This window comes from Scylla paramamosain, chromosome 7 (genome assembly GCF_035594125.1).
Source record: "Scylla paramamosain isolate STU-SP2022 chromosome 7, ASM3559412v1, whole genome shotgun sequence".
NCBI classification, from domain to species: Eukaryota; Metazoa; Arthropoda; class Malacostraca; order Decapoda; family Portunidae; genus Scylla; species Scylla paramamosain.
The window spans coordinates 4,515,489-4,523,761 of NC_087157.1; positions in this window are offsets into that span (position 1 = coordinate 4,515,489).

An 8,273-nucleotide genomic window follows, 5' to 3' on the forward strand; every position below is an offset into this window, starting at 1 on the left:
AAGCAAAATGACCAACATTCAAATGTTTTATGATACATTAGAATTTGGTTTTGTTATAAATATATCTAAAGGAAGGCTCCTCATCTATATTTAAAAGAATCCTGTGTTATTTCAATTATATCCAATGCCTTTCCGTAAGAACTTCCCTAGAGAGATAGAAGTGACAAGCCTCTTTTTATTCTTGTCTTTACATTTCATCCTTAAAAGCCCTAATCCTCGCATTCTCCTCTCATTTTCTTCTCAACAAATACTCTAGCACCTTGTCTCTCTGCCTTACTTGAAGTCCTCTTCCATAATTACTTCTACCACATTCTTCTACTCTCTTAGTCATTCCTTTTCTGCTATTCTTTCTACATGGCAAGACCACCTAACTGCTGCATTTGACTGCCTCAGCCACTCCACATTTCAGGGATTTTACTTCACTTTCATTGGAAATCGAAGTCTCACTTGAATATGTTGATGTTTGAATAATTATGCTATTACAGTCTCTCTCTCTCTCTCTCTCTCTCTCTCTCTCTCTCTCTCTCTCTCTCTCTCTCTCTCTCTCTCTCTCTCTCTCTCTCTCTCTCTCTCTCTGTCTCTCTCTCTCTCTCTCTCTCTCTCTCTCTCTCTCTCTCTCTCTCTCTCTCTCTCTCTCTCTCTCTCTCTCTCTCTCTCTCTCTCTCTCTCTCTCTCTCTCTCTCTCTCTCTCTCTCTCTCTCTCTCTCTCTCTCTCTCTCTCTCTCTCTCTCTCTCTCTCTCTTTCCACCCCCTGCAGAAGAGGAAGAGACTTATATGGGGCAAAATAATTGTCTTATAAGTAGAGATACAGCTTTTAGTGCATCTTTTTATAAGATAGCTTAAACTTTTCTTAGTACCTTTTTATTGTCAAGTCACATCTATTCTGAAAGCAACATTTAATTATTGTATGACTGAATAGTGTTTAGCATTATCTATCCAAATTTTGACTGAAATAGTTATCAAAGGTGTGTATATTTGTGACAACAAACTGCCAAGCTATGTGATGTCCAGTTGGAATTTCATGATTTGCACTAGAAATTGTTCTTTACCTAGGAATGATGGAAATGATCACTTTCCTTGTCATTTCATCTTTTTGCTTATTTTTAATTTCACAAACATCTGTGATTTTAGTACAGAACATATGGTACTCTTTCATGGTAAGATACAATCTGTATTTTTGTTAGTTTTAATTGACATCAAAATTTTTCACAAAATGTTTGAAACTGGATTTTAGGTTACAAGCAAGGTCAAGGTGTACTAACTCCAACATTGTCAACATATATAAATGAGCAAAAGGCCTGTGATTATATATATATATATATATATATATATATATATATATATATATATATATATATATATATATATATATATATATATATATATATATATATATATATATAATGCATAAAAAGGCTTTAATCAATGTTCTGTTTTTGTGTTACCAACATATTCTGTATCATTACATCATTGATGCATGTTTTATTTTTGTTGTTCAGTCCATTGATTTTTTCATCTTTTCTTTTAATAAAGAGTAATATAAAAGGACAACTGATCCACCATTTTAAAGCTTTATCTAAGAATTACGGTACCAAAATGCAGGACCTGTGACTTCAGGCTCAGGGTAACATTTCATAGACACAATACATTTTTACACTTTCCAAAAAAATTCATCAATAATTAATTACACCTTTTAAGTCCATAGATCTAGTCTGACCCTAATTAATTTCTATTTGAGTTGTAAAGAATTGCTCCAAATAATGACAGTCTAACATCACTCACAAAAGTTTGCCTCATTTTCATTAAATGCTGTTAAGGATTATGATAGGGCACAGTTTGAAAAATGCATTTTAGAATGGCTTTTGATTTACATAATTTTCTAATGCATTTTATTTATGCTTGCTGTCTGTCATAAACTAAATCTGCAAAAAAAGAAAACATATTCATTGATCAATAATGGGTTTATGGAAATTTTAGCTTCCTTAGTGTAACATTATGCAGTACTCTTGTAAGTAATTCAAGCAATACTACTTTGAAGTAGACCCTGATTTCAGCAAGAGCAGACTTTTATCAGTGGTAATGTTAATTTTTGGATTGATATTTTATTAATCTCGGTATTTAGATCTAATAATAAGTGATCAGTGTATTTATTTATGTATTTAAAACAGTATTCCCTATGTTCATGCTTTGTGAATGCATCCTCTTATCTGTGATTTGTCACTAACTCTTGTCACAGTAATTATGTCACTTACGAAATGCTAACATGGTAACACTGCCAATGGCTAATTGGTCTTTGTCTTTGTTTTGAGATTTGCACCAAATTAACATTGCATTCCTACCAAAATCCTTGTTTAATTATAAGATACTGGATTATCCAAATGTATATAGTTGGTATCTTAAAATTAATTAATGGTTATGGTAAGGATAAAGTAGCTTTGCCACACATTCCAAAAAAGAAGACAGGAATATGTAGAGAGAGCATTTGTCATTGGCAGCATTTCCATTTTCACATGTTCTTGGATAGCAAAGTTATTATGACAGTTGTGAACAAAGCATACTATTATTTACTATACTATACTATATTATTTAACTTTTTTTTGTAAACCAGTGGTGTCTTAAGATTTTCAGGCTTAAGATTACAAACATTTATTTCAAGATTTTTTTTCTGTATATAATTGAAAGACTATCATTCATATTAACATTGGTCTGGCACTTGTTGAATTCCAGGTATCTACTATAATTACATTTTGTTCTGTACAAACTAGTGTTACATGATGCCATGCAGGTGATGCCTGAGGGAAATAGAAAATTTCTCTCACAATTTCACTTTTCATGATGAAGTTTTTGTGCCAACTAAAGATATAAACTATTTGTGTTGAGGAAAAGAATGAAATGAGTTGGACTGAATTAGTTTTTGTGGGGAGAGTTGTACACTTTCCTTGATAAGTTAAATGCTTTGCCAGCCAGAGGCAGGTGATTACTGTATGAGTTAGGAATGGTAATTCAACACTTGGGCTTCATAATGTGATTCATCGATTAGTACGCAAAAATTTTGATCGTCTTTAACTGTTTTATATATTTCTAGACTTGGTAAACAATCAAGTTATATTTTATCCTTACCTACAGCCCCATATACTTATTTATTTGCAGACTAACAGCCAACAACTTTTTTACTGGTATTTCTTGTTTTTAGGTCTCCACGTTTGCTAATTTCTTCAGTCATTAATGAATAACTGCTTCATTATTCTTATTCTTATTATTTTATATTGTTAAGAAAATTCTCTCTCTCTCTCTCTCTCTCTCTCTCTCTCTCTCTCTCTCTCTCTCTCTCTCTCTCTCTCTCTCTCTCTCTCTCTCTCTCTCTCTCTCTCTCTCTCTCTCTCTCTCTCTCTCTCTCTCTCATTAATGTCACCCATCATCATGAGTCTTATACAATTTTATAGTGCTGTTATAAAGTGTCCAGTAGGATGTGTTTAAACCAACAACTAGAAATAAGATTTTACTCTGATCCTTAATAGATATTTGCCTTTGTTTTTACTTATTTATTATTTTTTAAATTTATTTTATTTATTTATTTAGTTGTTTATTGATCTACATTTACTTGCTATTCATTTATTCAGTTTCTCATTATACTGATTAATGTATACAATACAAGACCAGGGAAGGCAGGGAAACCTATGACAATACCTGATATTGTATAGTTGTTGGCTGTCAGAAGCTTATAAGTATACATAGAAGACATTAGGTGCAGGCAACTTTCTACAGTACACCAACGTATTCCATATTTTGTCCAACCGCAAAACTGAAATTAAGTGTAAATCCTTGTGCCATACACTATAGTTGTGTTTAAAGGGGGCTGAAGGTTACATAACATGTCTGGCAACCTACTTGTCAATATTGTGTCTGAAACTGTGCATGTGACATCCTTTATATACAGACAGCAACAGCAAACATATAGTTGGTTTTGAATTTCAAATAATAAATCCTGCTGCAGCCAGCCATTGGTGCCTGTATATAATAATATTAGTGATAAGCATTCCTATAGCATACTGCATGCATGGTTTGTAATATAGTGTCAGAGTAGGTTGCCAGAGTACAATAAGGCAGCCTTTGGTCCTCATGACAAACTGTAGTTGGTTTGGTGCTTGAAATATATAGAATCCAAGAGTAGGGATAAAATAGAAGTTGGTAAGGTCATGAGTACTGAATGATATTTGTGTTCCATAAATTTTCACCTTGAAACATTTTGTGCACTGTGAATATTTGGCATGGGAAAGTAGATATGGAGTGAGTTTAGTTCAGTCATGAAGCACTTGACATTGAGGAAGTTAGGTCAGATTTCTAATGTTACTTTTGTTTTTGGTACAGCAATATAGTAGTCCTTATAATAACTTGCTTCAGTGAAGTTTTCCCCAATGCTTTTGTTGGTTGATTTTAATGACATGAACCATCTTCACCATTTATTTTATCTTTTGAAATACACTTGAAGCTTCACCAAAGCTAGATTTAAGTCCACCATTTCATTTTTCATCTGTTCCACTTTCAGAACTTGTTCTGAATTTTACAAATGTGCAACTTTGAAGGAGGTATTCAGATAAGTTGAGGTTCATTAATTCATACTATTTCCTTCAGAATGTGGCCTTAGAAACATTCTTGATTATTGTCATTGCAGTAATGATGCATTGGTGGAGGTGCACTATCCAGACACTTATTGCCTTTTAAACTGCACAGTAGCTCACATTTTACTGATCATATTGATTTCTTTAATTTTAAGGATCTCCAAAGAAATCTTATTGGATCTTTTTAAAAATCAAAATGTTATTTTTTTTATTTAAAGTGTGATTCTTAATTTTGACAACTTGCTTTTTTGGAACTATTATGTTTCATCTTGCACCTTTCTCTCTTTAGTGTATGCTTATATTTCATGAAAGCAGTGCATAAATTGAGATGATAAGAATGAGACTCAAATATACAGAGACATTAGATTTTATATTCTCATTGTCAGTTATGATGTAATGTATCAAAATACATTTCAGTAATGTTGAAATCTCATTGATAAATTATATAAAAACACAAAGGAACTACTTGTAAGAAATTAAAAGCAAAGGTTATTTATTTTGTAGATTTTTATTTTGTTATATTCTAAGTTCAATAACCTTGGCTGAAAATGGTTTGGATTTTATGTAAAGTTGCATAAAATGAACTTACATATGTTGAGGGAGGCTTGTCATTGCATGATTGCCTTATAGCCTGCTTCATACAGGTGTGTTACCTTTGAGTAGTGTGTTTTCAGTTTTAAAAAATTGACATTTTCAGAGTTGAGCTTTGACTGGTGTATATTGATAGGTGTACATTGCATCAGTTGGCATACACATCCCAGCCCAAACAGTACACAGTTTTTATATGTATATCATTTTTTCACTGAGAAATCATTGAGGCATTGTATTTTAGTTGTTCTATTGAGTCTGTTTCATCCAACTTTATATAGACATAATCTCTCTCTCTCTCTCTCTCTCTCTCTCTCTCTCTCTCTCTCTCTCTCTCTCTCTCTCTCTCCTCTCTCTCTCTCTCTCTCTCTCTCTCTCTCTCTCTCTCTCTCTCTCTAATTACATTAGTTCTTGTTCTTGTGTTGTCAGTTTGTTCTATTAGTAGTTCATTCTTATGATGGGTTTCATAGTTGCTCCAGTAGGATTGCAGAAGGGAGCACATCTTCCTAGTAATGTTTATATCATGCTTATGCACATCACAGTGTTCACTTACACCAGTTCTGCATCTGGGAGAGCAGAGTATATATATATATATATATATATATATATATATATATATATATATATATATATATATATATATATATATATATATATATATATATATATATATATATCTCGAGTCCAGTAGGTGATGCACTGTGTGTGAGGAGATTCAGTTGCTAGACTTTTTGTTGTCTTGGAGTGCAGAAGAGACCCTGATACTTGTGTGAAAGTGATTTTTTCATTCAATAATAAAAAAAATAAATAAATAAATATTTGTTAAATCTGTATACATCTTTTCTACATAGCCACTGCACATGGTGTTGAGTGGCTATGATGGAATGAAGATACACTGTATATATATATATTGTGTGTGTGTGTATATATAGGAGTAATCAATACTGTTGTTGGAGGGTCCCTCAAGGTGGTTGGTATTGAGCAGGGCCAGTTTACACACTACTCTTGTTCCAACAGTACAAAAGTTCGTACATTGGCCAACTCTGCTAATATTTTGAATTTATCTTCAATGAAGGAATTTTAGGAAGCCGTAATATGTTCACCAGATGAATGCAAATACATACAGTAGATATATTGTAATTTCAGCTACCTTTCCTTTTTATTTATAGGGAAAATAGAATATTTTATTGTAAATAAAGAGTAATTCTTGTAAAAATCTTTCAATGAATCACTTGAATATATGTATTGTCATATCCAAGTGGCAACATCCTTTCATAGCAGTTTTTATACAGGACTGAAAGATTAGAAAGAGGTGAATGTTAAGCAGCTTGACTAGGTCATGAGCAGTATACAAAAATAAATATTACAAAAAACAATAATAAGAAAAAGTACTTTACCATATCATAGTGTGTCTAAATTTGTAGCTTTATGACCATACCTTAACATGTTAAAATTTAAGAAAATTTTGAAACAAATTTTAATATGCATTTTATGCAATGAAGTCAGACCAAAATTAGTGTATACCAACTTTTGTTAAAAGTGACATGGCACACTAGTGTGTTTCTCTCTCTCTCTCTCTCTCTCTCTCTCTCTCTCTCTCTCTCTCTCTCTCTCTCTCTCTCTCTCTCTCTCTCTCTCTCTCTCTCTCTCTCTCTCTCTCTCTCTCTCTCTCTCTCTCTCTCTCTCTCTCTCTCTCTCTCTCTCTCTCTCTCTCTCTCTCTCTCTCTCTCTCTCTCTCTCTCTCTCTCTCTCTATATATATATATATATATATATATATATATATATATATATATATATATATATATATATATACTGTATATTCCCTTACCGTGAATGGGGAGAGTAAGGAATGTCTTATTATTTTTTTCTTATAATGTGTCATGATACATTGTATGATAAGGATCCCTCTCTCTTTAAGTCCCCATAAGAGTGAATTACCTATCTAAACTAACAAAAACTTTTGGATCCCGGAGTACCGTGCCGTGGTTGGGTAGATGTCCGTGCAGTTCCTGCAAGCAGGTCAGGGTCTAGATGTAGGGGTGGCTACGGATGGTCACCAATAGGCTCGCCAGCGATGTGAAGCCAAAGCGGAGGGCAGGTGACAGCAAGGTGACGCTCTGCAGGGTGTCCCTGGTGGTCCCTCACACTGGGCCTCGTGGTCCCTCACTTCCTTCACCTTGGTTCACCTTGACAGCACCTACAGGGTTTTAGGCATCACTTCCCTCTGCTGGCTGTCCCCACATGGGTGTTGTCAACACACGGTGGCCACTAACCCATCGTTTTTGCATGGGGTTGGTGTCTGGAATATGGGCCTTGGATAACAGGAGGGCATGTCTTCTTGCGATGTATGTCAAGACCAGAAAGACCAGAGAAGATGGCTTCAGTCCTGAACATATTGCGTGGGTATCCTTAGTACTGGGTCATTAGGGAGTTTTAAGAGATTAGACAGACTTATGGATGGGGATGATAGGTGGAAATAGGTAGGTATGTTTCATAGAGGGACTGCCATGTGTAGGTCTGGTGGCTTCTTGCAGCTTCCCTTATTTCCTATGTTCTTATGTTCATCGCCCATCTGGCGACTAAATGATTGGAAGCCATTTTCATCGGTGGTATTTGGTCACCTGCGAATCCATGCTGTTATCTACTACTACCCCCTATTCCTAAATAGTATTATTATTACACAATATTCTCATTTTAGCGAGTTACACTGAGTACTTTGAGTGTGCACTTTTCAAAATTATTATTTATTTATTTATTTATTTTTTTTTATGTAGGAGATACATCGGTCAAGGGCAACAGAATAATAATAATAATAAAAATAATAATGATAATAATAATAATAATATTAATAATAATAATAATAATAAAAATAATAAAGAAAAGCCCACTGAGATGCCAGTCCCCTAAATATGGTCCAAAGCGGTAGTGAAAAATTAAAGGAGAAGTGTCTTGAAACCTTCCTCTTGAAATAATTCATCAGGAAGGTGGAAATACCAAAAACAGGCAAGGAATGCCAGTGTTTACTAGAGAAAGGAATGAATTAATTGAAAATACTGGTTAGCTC